Here is an 18,514-nt window from a genome sequence, read left to right as displayed (position 1 = left end):
TCTTCGGCTCTAATACGTGGCGTTAGCAAATGGTTTTTGCCCCCAGACAGCCCTGATCTACCTTACTGGGGTGTAATTGAGAGAGGTCTGGTGCATCCCTACTCTCTTGACAAGATTTGTTTTTCTTTAGAGACCCCATGTTTCCGGGACTGGGTGACTCTTTCAGTATCTCAGAAAGCACTTCTGTCCCTTGGTCGAGAATTGCGCTATCCCATTTATCTTTCTTTTTATTCACCTATATGGGGTAATCCCCAGATTACTGTGGGTTCCCGTATGATATACTGGTCTGTCTGGATTGAGTGTGGGATTTGGTACCTCCGAGACTTACTGAATAAGGGTAACCTGATGTCATTTACACAGCTGAAACATACTTATGATTTGCCTACCAACCAAGCATATAGATATTTACAACTTAGACATAGCATAATGGCTACTTTTGGGACTGATTTGAGTCGCCTCCATAGTACTCCTATATCCCCTATTATTTGTCTGTTATCAGCATGGAGTAACAAACCGCATGTCATGTCTGTGATATATGGTGTATATTGAACTTCAGGTCCGCTCACATTATTACCTGTCCAGCACTTATGGGAACGAGATCTCTCTCGTTCAGTTTCTGAAAGTCAATGGAACCAGATATGGCGCCGCTCCAATAGACCCTTGCACTCGGCCTCTCTTAGACAATCTTTGTTTTTTGTTCTTCATAAATCGTTATGGACTCCAATCAAGCAACAACGATTTGTATCCACTTCATCTAACGAGTGTTGGAGATGCCTTATGTCTGCTGGAACTCTTCAACACATGCTTTTTGACTGCTCCTTTGTATCTGGCTTTTGGATGGATGTTGGAGAAATTGTGAGTCATATTATTCCTTCTCCGGCAGTGTTGTCCTATGACCTTATAATACTAAGATCCTCAGCAATTGAACCTCCACTTCCTCGACATATGGAGACCCTGTTTGACATACTCTGTGGCTTGGCCATCAAGACTGTTCTGCTTCATTGGAAGACGCAGAGACCGGTATCTGTTTCTCAATGGTGGTCTATGGTTCTCTCTGCGTATAAATATGAGTCCAGAGTGGTCGAGTGCAGAGGCTCACAATCTATTTTTCGTAATATCTGGTCTCCTTTGATTGCTTACTATGAATGTACCACATGAGATTTTTCATTTGTGTTATATTTTATTTTATTTGTATTTCTACAGTACTGTATCGATGGTGCTTTTGATACTACTAATGACTGTATATGCTATGCTATTGTATATCAGCAAGCTTGTCTCCACTACTTTATATTAGTGGAATGTTTATTTTGCTGCCATGAGCCGTTTTGTTATTGTTTTTGTATTTCTTTCTTTCTTAATAAAAATTGATTGACTTAAAAATAAATACTCACCTTTGCCGAAGGACAATCATCTCTTTCAATGATAATGTTTGCCGAATGACAGTATCTTTCAATGATAATGAGCTTTATTTGAACAGCCCAATTTTTCTTTTACCAAGCAAATATTTCCTAGGACCGACACGAAAAAAGGAAGTATGGGTATCAGACAGTGTAATACACTGTATACATACAAATTCATAAAAAGATTAAATAGGACATTTAAATTTCTTTATCATTTAGAAAGCATACAATAGATAAACCTGGCAGAACAAAATAAAATAAAATATATATAAAATATATAAACACAAAAACAAACAAACCATATGATAATCAATATGTACTAATCGTGAAGAAAAGACCAACCCTGAGACCTCATAATTGCTCTAAAAAAAACTGCACTTATAGATTTTGAAAGCATCAAGTAAATAAACCACTCAAACATGGCGTTTGAAAAAGGAGCACTGATAATGGAAGATGGAAAATAGAGAATGACACGGGGACAAATTTTTCCCCATCCCCGCCCCATTCCTGCAAGCTCCGTCCTCATCTGCACAAGCCTCAAACACTTTAAAATCATAAGTGTTCAAGGCTTGTACAGTCAAAGCAGAGCTTACAGGAACGTGACCGGGACAGTGACAGTGACAAAACTCACGGGGATGGGATGGGGAAATCAAGTTCCTGTGGGCATATTGGTAGGTCCGTGTTTTACCCCCCCCCCCCCCTCTTTCTATTGCTCTCTGCCCTCTTTGTACATGTCCGCAGATCCATGGTGCTGTTGCTCTCCTCTCCCTTATACATTGAGCAGACATCCTTTTGGTAGAAAGATGGAGTAAAATGTAGACCTGCTGACATGAAATCTGGTTTTTAAGGATGTGCAATTCTGCCACAGCAAATGGACTTTGGTGCATTTTCCAGGGGAGAATTGCTACTATGGCTTTGTAAAAGGGGCCTTACTAAGTGAACTCCATATAGTCACCTAGACTAGTGTTTCTCAACTTCGAGCCAAGTACCAACCGAGTACCCCAACCCAATCTCTGCCCCTGATCCCATCCCCATCATAATAGTACTAATTGTAATGTAATTTCTTCCATTCATTTTTCATGTACACACAATATAATCATATTAATTAATTATGGTAACCACAAAATTTAAAGAAACACAAAGCACACTGTATGCAGAGAAAATGTTAATCATCATTTATATTTGTTTTATTTTTCAAAGAGATCAAAGCAGACGACTTTAAAATATGCAATGTCACCTTAGCAACAGCTATAGAAAAATAGACAAATATAGTGCAAAATATAGACAACTGATATAAATTCTCAAAACCGACACATTCCTTCCTTCCTTCCTCCTTGGTCCAGAATATTTCCACCTCTCTACATTCTCTCTCTCTTCACTCTAGACACCCCCAAGTTTAACATCTGCCCCCTAATCTTCTGCCTCCCCTTTGTTCCAGGGGGTCTACCTTAGAGAGCTGCACGGGAACGGGAACGACGGGAATCCTGCGGGTTCCCCTTCGAGTCACGGGGATCCCGTGGGGACACCCCCTAGGGTCGCGGTGATCCCGTGGGGATGCCTTCGAGGGTCGCGGGGTTCCTGCGGGGCTGGATGTATTCAGCCGCGAGGCTCGTCTCTCTACCTGCCCTGCCGCACGGAAGTCTTCCTGATGTCAGCGCTGACGTCGGAGGGAGGGCTAAAGCAAAGCCCTCCCTCCCTCCAACGTCAGCGCTGACACCGTGAAGACTTCCGTTCGGCTGTGTGCTGCGGCAGGGCAGGCAGGGAAAAGGAAGTGGTACAAGGTGGGGGGCGGTCCGCCCCGGGTGAAGCACAGCCAGCCAGGTCCCCCGACCGACCGACAACAGGCCCGGTCCATCAAACCTCCCTGCCCTGTAGCCGCAAATTTAAATTACTTTCTTACAGCAGCTTCAATACTCCAGCTGCTGTAAGAAGGTAATTTAGATTTGCGGCTACAGGGCAGAGAGGTTTGTTGGACCGGGTCTGTTCTGTTGTCAGTAGGGCAGGTAAGCGCCACAAAGGTAAGGGGCAGGGATGGAGAAAGGGAGGAAAGGTGGAGTGGAGAGGAAAAGGCGCTTAAGGTAAAACTGAGGGGGGAGAAGGATGCTGAAAGCACTGGGGAAGACAAAGGGGTGGAGAAGAACACTGAAAGGACATGGGGATGATGGGGGGGAGAAGGATGCTGAAAGGATATGGGGAAGACAAAGGGGTGGAGAAGGACGCTGAAAGGACATGGGGAAGACAGAGGGGGAGAAGGACGCTGACAGGACATGGGGAAGATGGGGGGGAGAAGGATGCTGAAAGGAAATGGGGAAGAGAGAGTGGGGAGAAGACGCTGGCAGGGAAGAAGACAGAGATGCCAGACTATGGGAAGAGCGGAGGGAAGAAGATGGGTGTCAGACCAATTTGGAATGGGGGGAGAAAGGGAGGCACAGTAACAGAGCAAATGGAAGACGCAGAGAGAAGAGAGACAGTGGATGGAAGGAATTGAATGAGAACATGAGGAAAGCAGAAACCAGGAAAAAAAATTATATTTCTTTTTTTTTTTTTGCTTTAGGATAAAGTAGTATATTAGTTGTACTGATAAAAATTTATAAACATTAGAGGCTCTGGTAGAAACTCGTTTGCAAAGTATGTATTCTTCCCAATTAATATTTCCAAATTAATAAAGTCTTTTTGCTTATTTGTAAATGGGTTTCTACCAGAGCCTTTAATTCAGTAGCATAATTAAATGAAATAACTATTTCTGTAGTTTATAGGGACGGGTTGGGACAGAGGGGATTTCTTGCGGGGATGGGTAGGGACGGAGGGGATTCCTCACGGGGACGGAGGGATTCCTCGCGGGGACGGGTGGGGACGGGTGGGACTTTGGCGGAGACGGGTGGGATTTATGTCCCCGCGCAACTCTCTAGTTTACCTGTCTCTCTATCACTATGTCTTCCCCCTCCCCAAGGCCTGGCATCTCTATTCTCTTTCTTCCATTCTACCCAGTCTCCCCGTCCGTGGCAGCAGAGGAAAAGCCCAAGAGAAAGCCTGAATCAGAGTCTGATTTTTTTTTTTTTCTCCAACAAATTGAATCAATTCAGCCAATCTGAATTGGTGAATCAATTCAGTCATGAATCGGGCAGCATTACTTGTTGTGACTGACCTGGCAGGATGTGAGAGAGCTGTCAGCCTAGAGGCATCTGGGAGATTATATCAATCTGACCCTGGCATGGGAAGGCAGATAGACCCTTAGTGCAGGGAAACTGTTTTAAGTAGCCCTGATTGATATATTTTAAGTTTCAAGTAGCCCTGATTGAATCATGGCTAGCTAAAAGGTGTTAATGCCTGATTAAGAGGGTGCTTAGGACAAGGGTGCACAGATCAAGCCAGAGACTTAATCCCATCAGGTTTCTCACCCTCCTTTGTTAATTAAATTAACCATTGTCTCAAACAGTTTACAAATTCTAAACAGAAAGATACTGGGAGATACAATATTTTCTCTATTCAGAATAAGATTCCAAGGTATAAAAGCCTGCTCTCTGCTCGATCAAGATCTCTCTCTTTTTCTATGCAGCTATCAATCGCTCTCTCTTTTCCTATGGAGCTATCTCTTGGCTCTTCTGCAAGCTTCTATGTCCCTCTCTGCCTCTGACCTCTGTAAGGCAGTGAGACTGCTTGCTCTCTGCTTAAGTGTAATGCTCTCTGCTTAATTGTAATGCTTATAAATATTACTTTTCTGTAAGACTATTTCTATAATATATTCTTTATGCAATCACCTCTGGTCGTGTCTATTATTCTACTTCCTGGTGAGTCATCTGTGAGGGAACTGAACCTGGGACCTGGCGTTTGTCAGTACGCCTTTCACTTAACCCCTACCACCTAATATTGTGGGGGCCACTATCAAACTGACAAGAGCTAGCGAGAATGAGAAAAGATACCAGCACAGCAAATACACAAGAATCACTTAATCCACTCATTAGGCCTATCTCTCAATTTCTCAGCCATACAAGCTTTATCATTGATACTGCTCTAGCTGTAACCATTGTCAACATAGCTATTGCTAGCAATCAGCATTTTTAGTTGGCATAACTAATGTCAGCAAAGGCCTATGGGAAATTATATCAATCTGACTCTGGGATGTGGATGCATTTAGACCCTGAGTACTCATGCACAGAATTCACAGAAAGCATCCAGGCAGACTGTTTCAAACATTGTGGGGTAAAGACCTTGATCAACTGCTTTCGCCAACTACTTATGAGGAATTCAGAAAACGTCTAAAAACTCACCTATTCCTAAAATATTTAGACAACTGACCCACTCATCTTCTTTCTCCTCCATAGTGATTCCTCTGTCCTATTAATCACTTTCTCCTCAACAACGCATTTCCGGTCCTATTAACTCTCTTTCTTCTCCCCTCTTAAGTTCAATTTGTACCTCACTTAATCTTTTGTAAACTGCATAGAACTTAACGGTATTGCGGTATATAAACTGTTGTTATTATTATTATTAATTAAATCCTGATTAAGATGTCTTAATGTCTGATGCTTAGGATGGACAGCTTAGGATATACAGTGGGTCCAGGTGCACAGATAACTAAGGTTAATTAGAAACTATTGTCAGAGGCATACTGGAAATTACATTTGACTTCCTTCTATTCTTTTCTTTTCCTGTCTAGCACAAGTTTACTAAGGATGGGGATGCTTAACTTCTATTGAAGCTCAATAGATTTTATATTTAGAATAAGTTTCCTAACTATAAAAGCCCCGTCGTCTTGCTACTCTTGTTCTCTTGCTTCTCTGGCTCCTTTTGCTCCTCTCTTGTCTATCTTCTGCAACTCGAAGCTTGGGACATCACCCTCTCCACCCCCCCTATTTTTCTCTCTCTCTTTCTTTGTGTGTTCTCTCTCATTCACAAGAACACAGAAGCAGTCTCTGTAATTGTAAAACTTATATCTCTCATTAATTTTAATGCTTAATTGTAACTTTTATGAATCTTGCTTTTCTGTAAGCCTATTTCTATAATATAGTCTTTATGCAATCACCTCTGGCTGTGCTTCTTATTTGAGTCTACTTCCTGGTGGATCTTCGATGACGGTATTGAACTCGGGACCTGGCGTTTCTAAGGGCGCCTCACATAACCCCTACAACCTAATATTGTGGGGCCACTATCAAACCTTACATTTTGGGGGCTCGTCTCGGTCCTTCCTGATGATTTCATTTGGGTAAGTAGAATTCAATTTTTTTCTTGTATGCACTGTGCAATAGGATTATTGGCTGCATAAGACAAGGTGAGAGATGGTATTGTGCAGTATAGATAGAGTGAGATAGAAATCAAAAGACCTTCTGGAACCCTTAAATTGTTTTAGACTGGATGACACAGTTGTGAAAAGTTCCAGTAATATTTTGGGTTTTATATTTGGTGAGATTTTACTATCAAAAGTCTTTGTAGTTTACCTGTCCCAGTTTGCATTTCACGATTTGCTATTATAGGCTTGCTAGAGTATGTTGCATGTAAGAATATTTGAGCTGCTCTGAAGAAAAGCATGGTCCAAAGTTAAAACAGTCACTCAATTAAGATGCGCCCACATCTGTACTACTAACTTTTACTTTTTTTTTTTCCTTTGTGCTTTTAATTCTGTTTCTTGTCAGTGTCTGCCCTGGTGAAAGGCCCAGTGCACACTGGACTGGAACCGGCAGCTGCTTTTCTAACAAACTTCTTATATTTTTTCCTGCTTAAATTCTGCTTGTTAATTTCAGGTAGTAACCAGCGTGGGCATAAGTGTATTCTTTATGCCAGTGACTCTTGCCTAACACGCTTTACCTCATTTTTTCTACCTATTACTAAAGTCTCCCTCTTTCATAAGTGGGAACACTTCAATCTCAAAGGCTACACACAGACAGGGACATGCAGATTGCAGCCTCAAATATGAACCCTTATGATTTTCAAGAACTCACAGATATTGTACAGAAATATTTTGACAAGAAGGGGGGTCCATATGAGGGTAATTTTCCAGAACACACATGGCATGATATTCAGAAACAAATGGATAATCATTCTCAGGAGTTTAGAAAGAAAACAAATAAATGAAAGTGCCTTTTCATTCAAGGCCTATGTAGGGGAATTATTAGTATCAGACAAGAAAATACTGACTTGAACACTCAGTGCCATCAGCTGTCCAAAGACTTAGATGAGGCACAAATTAATATATCTATGCTAAGAACCCACATTGTTCAAGCTACAAATTCATTTTTAGCTGTAAATGAACAATTAGAAGAGGCCAAGGCAGAATTAAAGTATTTAAAGTCAAAATGTGCCTCACAGGGACAGGTTAATGCTGTCTCCTCACAGATTCTGCCATCTGCACCAGTGCCACCTTCACCATATAATCCATGTAGTCAGTTTATAGAGAAACAGAACACAGTTTTTGTAGCAGGCCAGCAAAAAGGTAAACTAGCTACAGATGTAGAACAGGAGGAAGAACCGACAAATGAAGATGAGGAAAATTCATTACCAGGCCAGAGCAATAGTACCCCTATAAGTGACACAGCTCCAGTAACAGTAGTGCTGCAGGGACATATGAAGGACAATGACATTGAAAGAATAGTGGAAAAAGTGGGCCCTATGCCTTTTAACATAAATGAATGGTGCAAATGGGCTACTGACATAGTGATTCACTGGGGTCTAGGGAAATACAAAAGGAACAATGCAGATTTTGATAAGCTTATGCACCTAGCCCTGGGTCCACATTATTATAAATTTGGATCTCTTGTTCATATATACCAGTTTGTAAAGATGGGCATCGAACAACTATTTTGATGCACCTCCCTGCAAGTACTTAGAACTCTTTCACCCCTGCCAACCGATACACTAGAGCAGTTTGCATATAGAGTGTGGGTAATCAATGCAGTACTGCATGAACACTGGCCCCGGGCAGCAGATTATGGTCAGAGAGAACATGAAGAATTTTTATTAGAATTATTATTCCCCGAGATTACTAAACACCTTCTGTTGTTTTCGGAGGACCCTAAAGCTACCCCTTTTGACACTTTACTGCTCAGGATTGGGTCTGTGTGGAAGACCCAGCCAGCTCAAATTATTTTAGTATCGGAAGCTAGGAGGTGGCATGCTGAAGGAGCACCCCTATACAATAAAACACCACACACCGGAAATAGAGGGCATGGCAGAGGTAGTTACATAAATTCCTCCACTTACATTCCCTTCCATGAACTCAGAGACCAAAAGGAAAAATTAGAAAAAGAGAAAATTAAATGGGAACAGGATAGACATACAATGCAGATAGAATTGGACAGAGTAAAAAGTGGTTTAACAGCCAAGAAAAACAGTGTTAGTGCATAGGGCTGTCCTGACTCTCTGTGTCCGAATACCAAGGTGACTCAAGCCTTCATAGCCCAGCCGGACTCCTTTCACTTACCTCTGGACTCACTTCTGGAGACACAGGATAAGGGAGAGAAGTCAGACTCAGAATTCAGCTTGAGGTATGTGACACCTTTGATATTGGACACTTGCGGACGCCCCAATGTTAATACTACCATAGACTTTGATTAATACAGGGGCCAGAATCAGTTTTAAAGATAGAGCGCCTCCTACTGGAAATCAGAAAAATGTGGAAATTTGTGAGATTCAAGATATAAAGGACACAGCTTCAAAGTGTGTGTCTATCCCACAAAAGGAGCAAAGGAAAGACATTGTAGAAACTAATGCTCACACGAGCGAGAATTTAGGCAAATAAATAGTTGAGGTGGCTGGTCTTGCATTGGGTACAGGAATTCCAAATGCTTCTAAACCTTTGGTTCATGAGGTTATTCCTGTGCAGTTAGCCACACAGTGTTGCCTGCCAGTGCAGCAGCATGATCGTAGTGTAACTCAGTGTTCTTCAACCTTTTTACACCTATGGACCAGCGGAAAAAAAAAATATTTTGTGGACCGGCAAACTACTAGGACTGAAATTTAATGTGAGCTCGGTCCTCGCAAACCATCTGATCCCATCCCCACAAGTCTCAGTTATGATTTTATACTGAATGTATTTTATTAAAGTATAAAAAGAAACAATATTCTATACAATTGTCATTTTATAAATACAAATAATACAGAGCAAGGATCAACAAAACTCCCCTCCCCTTCACATATATCCCCTCTATCAAGAAAACTGAATAAGCCAAATTATTACAGAATGCTATACAGAAATATCATGCTAACAGAATACCACAGTCACACATAGCAGGAATAGGGTTAGGGGAATGCAACTAGGGCAGCTGCCCCCCTGGTCAGAGAGAAACCTAAGCCACTACCTGGACTTTGCAGTCCCCAGTTATGTCTAACACCAGCTCTAGCAGGATATATATTTCAAATCTGATATATTCTAATCACAAAATAGAAATAAAATTGTTTCTACTTTTTTGTTGTCTCTGGTTTCTGCTTTCATCTTCTTTTCACTCTTTTCCTTCCAGCATCTGCCCTCTCTGTCTCTTCAATCCAACATCTGCCCCTTCCATCTACTGTCTGACCTCTCCCCCTTCCATAAGGTATTTGTCTTCTTTATATGCAAGCAGCCACAGAGGGAGAGAGGCAAGAGAGAGACTCAGAAGGCAGGGGTTAGGAGAGGAGGAGAGCCAGGAGGGCACAGAGAGAGTGCAGAGCGAGGGGTAGTTCTGCCCACCCCTCCTACGTCGTACCTCGAAGCTCCGCCTTAAAAAGGGCGGCGCCAACGGCGCACGACGAAGGCGAGCGACTAAGGCGCTCGCCTTAGCAAGCTAGCCTTTGCAAAGGAGCCGTTGAAGGAGCCAGGAAACTCGGACACCAGCGGAGTAACACCAACAAACTCACACCAAGCAGGAAGGTAGATACAAATCCTAGACTTTAGCTAGCTACACAATAGGGCACACTCCCTCACATACCACACACCTAGAGGAGAAACAGAGGAAGAACAGAGTACTCACTGACTCCACCACTAACTCCAACACCATAACATAAGCAAAATCAGAACCGACATAAGCCAGGAGACTCACAAGCAGGAAGGTAGCCACAAAACACAATCTTTATCTAGTCACACAGCAGGGCACACACTCCCTCACATACCACACACCCAGAGGGGAAAAAGGCACTCACAGACGCTAACACAGTACTAGCAGACTCACAAAAAGGAAGGTAGAAACCAGGAAGCCAGAAAACATCCAGACGAAAGAGACAGAAGGTCCATAACCGATTTGCTCAAACAACTCAGAAGGGGGACAAGAGATGGATGCCCAGGGAAGCCAGAAGGTGAGCTTTACAGTCTTCTCCTCCAGCTGCAATATGTATGACTACCTCCCTTCGGGGACTAGGGCATACATTTGCAGTCGCTGCATGGAGCTGGATAGCTTGAAATGGCAGGTCCGGCTACTAGAGGAGACAGTGCTGAATCTAAAAAAAAAACCTCACCTTTGAAGAGGAAATACGCGAACAGGAGAAGCTTCTAGTCCAGTTCAGTCCAAACGAAGAGGTCAAGGAACTAGAAAGATACATCGAGGAAGCTCACCAGCAGCATGTGGAGAACAGTACCCGAACAACTCTGGAAGAAGGCCTGGATGAGAGAAGAGAAGACATCCCTGCAAATTCTGGAGAAAAGGAAGCGGAAACAAGGGGCGATCACACACCAGGAGTAAGAGGGAGACTGCAGGAGGACACCCCCCCACCCGAAGAGCAGAAAACAACTTCAGGAGTATTGCAGGAAGAAGATCGGCCCTATACCATGGATGTAGACTTACGACCCCCAAGGAACCACCGAATAAAGAAGATGGGGATCATCGTGGGAGACTCCATCGTACGGCATGTGGATGAGACGATGGTGCAAAGAGGAAGGCTTTGACTTTGTGCGCAACTGGACAAGGTTCTGGAGAAGAAGCAAGTACTACAGGAAGGATGGACTGCACCTCAACGAGGAAGGAGCAAAAGTATTGGCAGGCAACATCAAGAAGGCCATCGAGAAGGCTTTAAACTAAAGGTCAGGGGAAAGCCGACAGTCGACCACCAGTCGATGGTCCGGGCGACAGGATGTCCCAAAGAAGGAACTATGGACAACTACTCAGACACAGGAGGGGATGACCACAAAGCATTTAAGAGAGACAATACAGGAGCAAGGAAGGATACCGTGAAGGAACCAGGGGAGACTGCTAAGCTTAAGGAGTCTAAGAAGGCAACACAAAGGGAACTCAAATGTATGTATATGAACGCTAGAAGTTTGAGAAACAAAATGGGAGAATTAGAAGCAATAGCAAAGAACGAAGAACTGGAAATCATTGGCATAACAGAAACCTGGTGGAATGACGAAAACGAATGGGATACAGTACTTCAGGGATACAAACTGTACAGAAGAGATAGAGTGGAGCAGAAAGGTGGAGGTGTTGCACTATATGTTCGTGAAGAAATAGAATCTGTGAGAGAGACTGACAGAAGAGAAAGAGAAACTGGAATCCCTCTGGATAAAGATTCCCAGACACAACGGAGTTGACACAAAGATTGGCCTTTACTATCGACCGCCAAGACAAATGGAAGAAACAGACGTGGAAATGATAGAGGAAATTAAACACGAATGTAAGACAGGTAATGTCATAATCTTGGGGGATTTCAATTTTCCTGGAATAGACTGGAACCTGGGAAATTCAAATTGTGGCAAGGAGGCAATGTTCCTGGAAGGGCTAGGGGACTGCTTTCTGGAACAATTGGTAGGAGAGCCGACAAGAGGAAATGTCACCTTGGACTTGGTCCTAAACGGCATTACAGAGCCAGCAAAGGAAGTAGAAGTCACGGTCCCGCTAGGGACGAGCGATCACAACATGATCAACTTCAGACTCGATGTAAGGAAGGGGAAAAGTACCAAAACCTCAACTACAGCTTTAAACTTCAAAAGGGGAAGATATGATAGCATGAGAGTCATGGTGAAACAACGGATCAAGAAAAAAATGGGCAAAGTCAAAACGGTAAAACAGGCATGGTCCCTTCTGAAAAATACTATCACGGAAGCACAAAGCCTCTACATTCCGAGGATATCCAAAGCAAAGAAAACCAAAGGCAAAAGAGAGCCGGCGTGGCTTACTAAAGAGGTGAAGGAAGCCATAAAAGAAAAGAAGGACTCCTTCAAAGCATGGAAACGCACGAAAACAATTGAAACTTGGAACAAACACAAGGGTGATCAGAAGAAGTGTCACAGGGCGGTGAGGGATGCCAAAAAGGACTATGAGGAGAAAATAGCGCAGGAGGCCAAAAACTTCAAGCCCTTCTTCAAGTACGTGAAAGGGAGAAAACCCACAAATGAGGCGGTGGGACCCCTGGACGACCAGGGAAGGAAAGGGTACATCAAGGAAGACAAACAAATCGCAGACAGACTAAATTCATTCTTTGCGTCTGTCTTTACAAAGAAAGACACTGCAACAATTCCAGAAGCAGTGAAAGTGTTCAAAGGAGTAACAGAGGACAGCCTTACCACAGTAGACGTGGACTTGGACCAGATATACCGTCAGATCGACAAACTCAAAAGCGACAAATCCCCTGGACCGGATGGAATTCATCTGAGAGTCTTGAAAGAGCTAAAAGTGGAAATCGGAGAACTATTCCAAAAACTTGCCAACCTGTCAATCAAAACAGGGCAGATACCAGACAACTGGAAGATAGCGAACGTCACGCCGATATTCAAAAAAGGATCAAGAGGAGTACCGGGCAACTATAGACCTGTGAGTCTCACGTCGGTCCGTGGGAAGATGGTTGAGGCGCTGATCAAGGATAGCATAACCCGGCACACAGACACACACGACCTGATGAAAGCCAGCCAACATGGATTCAGGAAAGGGAAGTCATGCTTGATGAACCTACTACAATTTTTTGAGACAGTGAACAGACAAATTGATAATGGAGAACCGGTGGATATTATATACTTGGATTTTCAGAAAGCGTTCGACAAAGTTCCACATGTAAGACTCCTCAGGAAACTGTAGGGCCATGGAATAGAAGGAGATATACTAAGATGGATAGGCAAATGGCTGGAGAACAGAAGGCAGAGAGTGGGCATAAATGGGAAGTTCTCGGACTGGGAAAATGTGACTAGCGGTGTGCCCCAGGGCTCGGTACTTGGGCCCATCTTATTTAATATCTTCATCAATGACCTAGAGGATGGAACATCCAGTGAGATCATCAAGTTTGCAGATGACACAAAGCTATGCCGGGCCATCAAATCGCAGAAGGACAGTGAAGAACTCCAGAGTGACTTGAGCCGATTGGAGAATTGGGCAGATAAATGGCAGATGAAGTTTAATGTGGAAAAATACAAAGTGATCCACTTAGGCAGAAAAAATAAGGAACACAAGTATAGTATGTCAGGTGCAACTCTGGAAAATCTGAACAGGAAAAGGACCTGGGAATATTAATCGATAGGACACTGAAGCCGTTGGTGCAATGTGCGGCGGCAGCAAAGAACGCGAATAGAATGCTAGGCATGATAAAGAAGGGAATCACGAGTAGATCGGAGAAAGTCATAATGCCGCTTTATAGAGCGATGGTCAGACCACACTTGGAATACTGCGTCCAGCATTGGTCTCCATACCTAAAGAAGGATATCATACTGCTAGAGAGGGTGCAGAGACGAGCAACAAAGCTGGTGAAAGGTATGGAGAACCTGGATTACGAGGAAAGACTTAAGAGACTGGGGTTATTCTCCCTTGAGAAAAGGAGACTACGAGGGGATATGATCAAGACATTCAAAATACTGAAAGGAATCGACAAAATAGAGCAGGAAAAAAATGTTATTTACAATGTCCAATGTGGCACGGACAAGAGGACATGGGCTGAAGCTAAGGGGGGGACAAGTTCAAGACAAATATCAGGAAGTTCTGCTTCACGCAACGAGTGGTGGACACCTGGAATGCTCTCCCAGAAGAGGTAATTGCGGAATCCACCATTCTAGGATTTAAGGGTGTTAGATGTGCATCTCCTTATGAGTGGCATGAAGTGACATGGGTAGGGGTAGGCTAGATGCACTTCTCTTTACGAGAAGCTTGGAGCGATATGGGGACCAAAACTATGCCAGGGTACACCTGGTGGGGCCTCCGCGTGTGCGGATCACCGGACTTGATGGACCTAGGATCTGTTCCGGAGATGGCGCTTCTTATGTTCTACGCTTTCCATCCAGCCTATGCCCCCTCTCTCTTTTTTACATGATTCATTCCAGCTTCACTGCTCTCTTCATTTTTATCTCTCCTACACCAGATCTAGCACCTTTGTCCCTCTCAATTTCTCTGCTGATTCCCATTTCCATCTCATTCCTGTCTCTCCCCTTCCCCTCCTCTAATCTCCCTGCCAGCTGTTTCCTTCCTTTTTTCTTCTCCCTTCCCTCTTCCCCCTGTCCAGCAGTAACTCTCTTCCCTTTCCTTTCCCTTCTCCCCTCCCAGCAGCATCTCTCCTTCTCCCTCTCCAGGTCCAGTAACAGCTGTCCCTTTTTTCCCCTTGCCCAGCAGCTTCCCAGATTCCTTTCCCTCCTCCCTTCCCAGCAGCATCTCTCCTTCTCCCTCTCCAGGTCCAGTAGCAGCTGTCCCTTTTTTTACCATGCCCAGCAGCTTTCTCCCCTCCCAGGAACTCTCCTTACTTGCCAGCGCTGCGATTCAGTAAGGCAGCCTCGGGTCCTTTGTTGGGTCGCATCGCCTCTGAGGAAAGTGGAAGTAGCATCATCAGAGGCGGCTGACTCAGCAAAAGCTCCAAGGCTTCCTTCCTGAATCCTGCGCTTGTAAGTAAGGAGAGCTTCTGGGAGGGGAGAAAGCACGGCTGTCGTAGGCTCCCCGTTATCTCTCTGGGCCAACGCGAACTACAGCTCCTCGATCTTGCCGGTCCTGCGCGGACTGGCAGGAAATTAAAGATGTTGATCTCGCCATTCCTGTGTGGACTGGCAGGAATTTTCTGCAGACTGGCACCGGTCCGCGGACCGGCGGTTGAAGAACTGTGGTGTAACTCACTCAGAGGCTGCAGATCTTTCAGTTTGGGCACAAGATTGTGGGAAAAGGTACACAGAAATTTTGTTTGAGGCCGAAGATCCTCAACCACAAACACAGCATCCAGTACTTCCTCCAGCAACAGAACTAGTGTCTAAAATAGAGGAGAGAGGTCTGAGCAGACCTATTTCTTCAGCATGTGGCTCTCCAGCTTGGTCATTTGTTAAATCAGGGTGTTCCAGTAGGCTCACTATACACTCTCGGGCCCTAAATAAGGTTTCAAAGCCTGTAGCACCAGTGGCAGCCTCTTACTCTGACATTACTGTGAAATTTAACCCTAAATGTGCATATTTCTCTGTCCTAGACATGACTAATGATTTTCGGAATTTGCCCCTTGCCTCTGAATGCCAGGACACGACAGTGCAGACAAAAGAAGACAAATCTAGCCTGCACCTGACTTTTGCACCGCAGTGCCCACTCCTCCGAGTGCAGTGGGACCCAGGTGGCAGACATGTGGTACAGGTTGGCCTGAATGGAACATGGATGAAGTTTGCTTTAAGTGACCTTGAGGATGCTGCTAATTGAAAATGTTTTTGTTTTTCTTAGCAGCAATTTGGATATATATATAGCCATCCCAGACCAGTTTTGGCACAAAGATATTTCTAATGTCTTCCAAGGAGCCATTAGCTTTATGCCTTTTCTGAATATGAGATGGTTATGATATGCATTATTTGTACTACTCAGGTGTTCATCTTTGCTGTTTTTCTATAACAATGTGTTTATTTGCAGAGTTAAATTCAGCTCTGAACACTTGACCGATGGAAGAATAGTTTCACGCCTAAAACTTTGTGTTTTATGTTTTGTCTGTGCCATGTGGTCTGTGTTTTGTTTTAGTTTAGGGGGTACCCTAGGATACATAACATTGGCCATTTCTAGAGCTCTTTTCCCACTTTTTACTAGCCTAATTGCGCAATATTATTTTTACTTATAGCTTTCATATTCTAAATGTAGCTTAGTTAGGGGTCATATGTTTAAGAAAAGGTTTTATACTAGATTCAGTACACATTTCTAACATAATTAAAAAAAAAAAAAAAAATACATTCAGTACATAATTATGGTCTCTCTGAAGTGCCATAATATTTGTGTGCAGCACACAAAAACATATCTTTTTGGAATGTCCGATTAAGAACCTTAAGTAACTGAATATTGTCTCTTTTGCCATAACTATACCAAGTAAATGTATTAATATTATCACATGTTGCCACATTCAGTACAAGCAACCTGGTCTCTCTCTCTACATTCAGTACAGGCAACATGGTTTCTCTCTTGTTTTCTATCTCTTATTTGGATCACACTGGAGTACAGCTGCTGAATGATATCTGGACTCTTTTCAAGCCGGTGTATCCCTCCCTGTATGCACAGACATCATTTAATCCCAGGGTGAACACCACCAGTTTCCAGTAACTGACAGATCCTGTGCAGACATCATTTCATCCCAAATATGCATCTCAACAGTTTAACAAGACTGTCAGTTCCTGCTGGACTAATTCATCTTCCTGCACCCTGACTGCAAAGATATACTCCTCTACTTCCTCACACATGCTGTACAAAATGTTTCCTGTTTGTTGTTTCCCCGGATTCAGGACAGCCACCTTCCTAAAAACGCTCTGCTGTACAGTTCAACCTATTTACTGAACAATAGGACCTACTGCACACCTCTGGTAACTAATGAATTCATATGCTGTGCATCCACCTCTTGGTATGGGGAACAAGACATTTCACAAGCTGCTGAACTCCTTGCCTACATTGAACAACTTAAGAAAACCTCCAAAGAAGTGACTAATACTATCACTTTTGAAAATGGACAGATTGCACAAACTGTAGAAAATTTGCTACGAGACGCTCATGTCTCAGTTTGGGAACTTCTCTTTGGGTATTCACCCACTGCAAACCACGTATTTAGTGTTTTAATTCACTCTATCATTATCTTAATTATTCTACAAATTTTGCTATGTATTGTTATGATTCTCCTTTGCTGTAAAGTGAAACACATGTAATTTGTAATGTAATTTATTTCTTATATACCGCTAAACTCCGTTAGGATTCTAAGCGGTTTACAGAAAATAGACAATTCAAATTATAAGTAAAATAGGTACTTAGAAATTCCCTTACTGTCCCGAAGGCTCAGAATCTAACTAAAGTACCTGGAAAAATGACAATTAGTAGAGTAATGAAGAAATAAAATAGAGATAGATGAGAAAATAAACATTCTAATAAGACTAACAATGATCTAAAGCAGTGATTCCCAACCCTGTTCTGGAGGACCACCAGGCCAATCGGGTTTTCAGGCTAGCCCTAATGAATATGCATGAGATAGATTTGCATATGATAGAAGTGATAGGCATGCAAATTTGCTTCATGTATATTCATTAGGGCTAGCCTGAAAACCCAATTGGCCTGGTGTTCCTCCAGGACAGGGTTGGGAACCACTGATCTAAAGGACTTTGAAAGGTTGAAAAAAAAACCCCCAAAAAAACGCATATCCCACAAAGTTCCTTCTAGCTTTTAGGACAGTTATACATGTATTTCCAATATCTTTTCTGACACTTGCTAATTTGGTTTTAATTTGGCATGGCCTATTGCATTGCATACCAAGGTCAGACATAATATATTATCTCATATCCCATACTTGCATACTGTTGGTAACTTAAGGCCTGAACCTCCCGAGAAAGCTTCCTGTATCCCTTATGCACGGTTCATTCGCTCAACGACGGGTAAGATATAACATCTTGGGTTTCCCCGCCCAGATAACTGTACAACCTAAGACAGAGGTTTGAACTCATAATAGGAACTGTTTATCTTCATAGCTTGGAGATTCTGCAGGACAGGAGACATGCGGATATAATGTTGGAGGTAAGAGAGGCATCTGCGAAGGGCAGACTGGATTTTTATAGAAGGGCACCACAAGCTTGCCTTCATTTCAAAGAATAAGAAAAAAAAAAGTATGGGAGATGTCAGCATAGCTATTGCTAGCAATCAGCATTTTTAGTTGGCATAACTAATGTCGGCAAAGGCCTATGGGAAATTATATCAATCTGACTCTGGGATGTGGATGCAGATAGACCCTGAGTGCTCATGCGCAGAATTCACAGAAAGCATCCA

General features: G+C 43.2%; 1 protein-coding gene across 1 annotated transcript in view; it reads right to left on the bottom strand.

The window, feature by feature from the left end:
- Positions 1 to 18,514, bottom strand: part of STAG1 (stromal antigen 1) — a 2,074,316-nt gene that overhangs the window by 1,241,922 nt on the left and 813,880 nt on the right.

Source organism: Geotrypetes seraphini, chromosome 9, assembly GCF_902459505.1.
Source record: "Geotrypetes seraphini chromosome 9, aGeoSer1.1, whole genome shotgun sequence".
NCBI classification, from domain to species: Eukaryota; Metazoa; Chordata; class Amphibia; order Gymnophiona; family Dermophiidae; genus Geotrypetes; species Geotrypetes seraphini.
The sequence above is the reverse complement of the archived record's forward strand: the minus strand, read 5'-3'. Positions and strand labels throughout refer to the sequence as shown.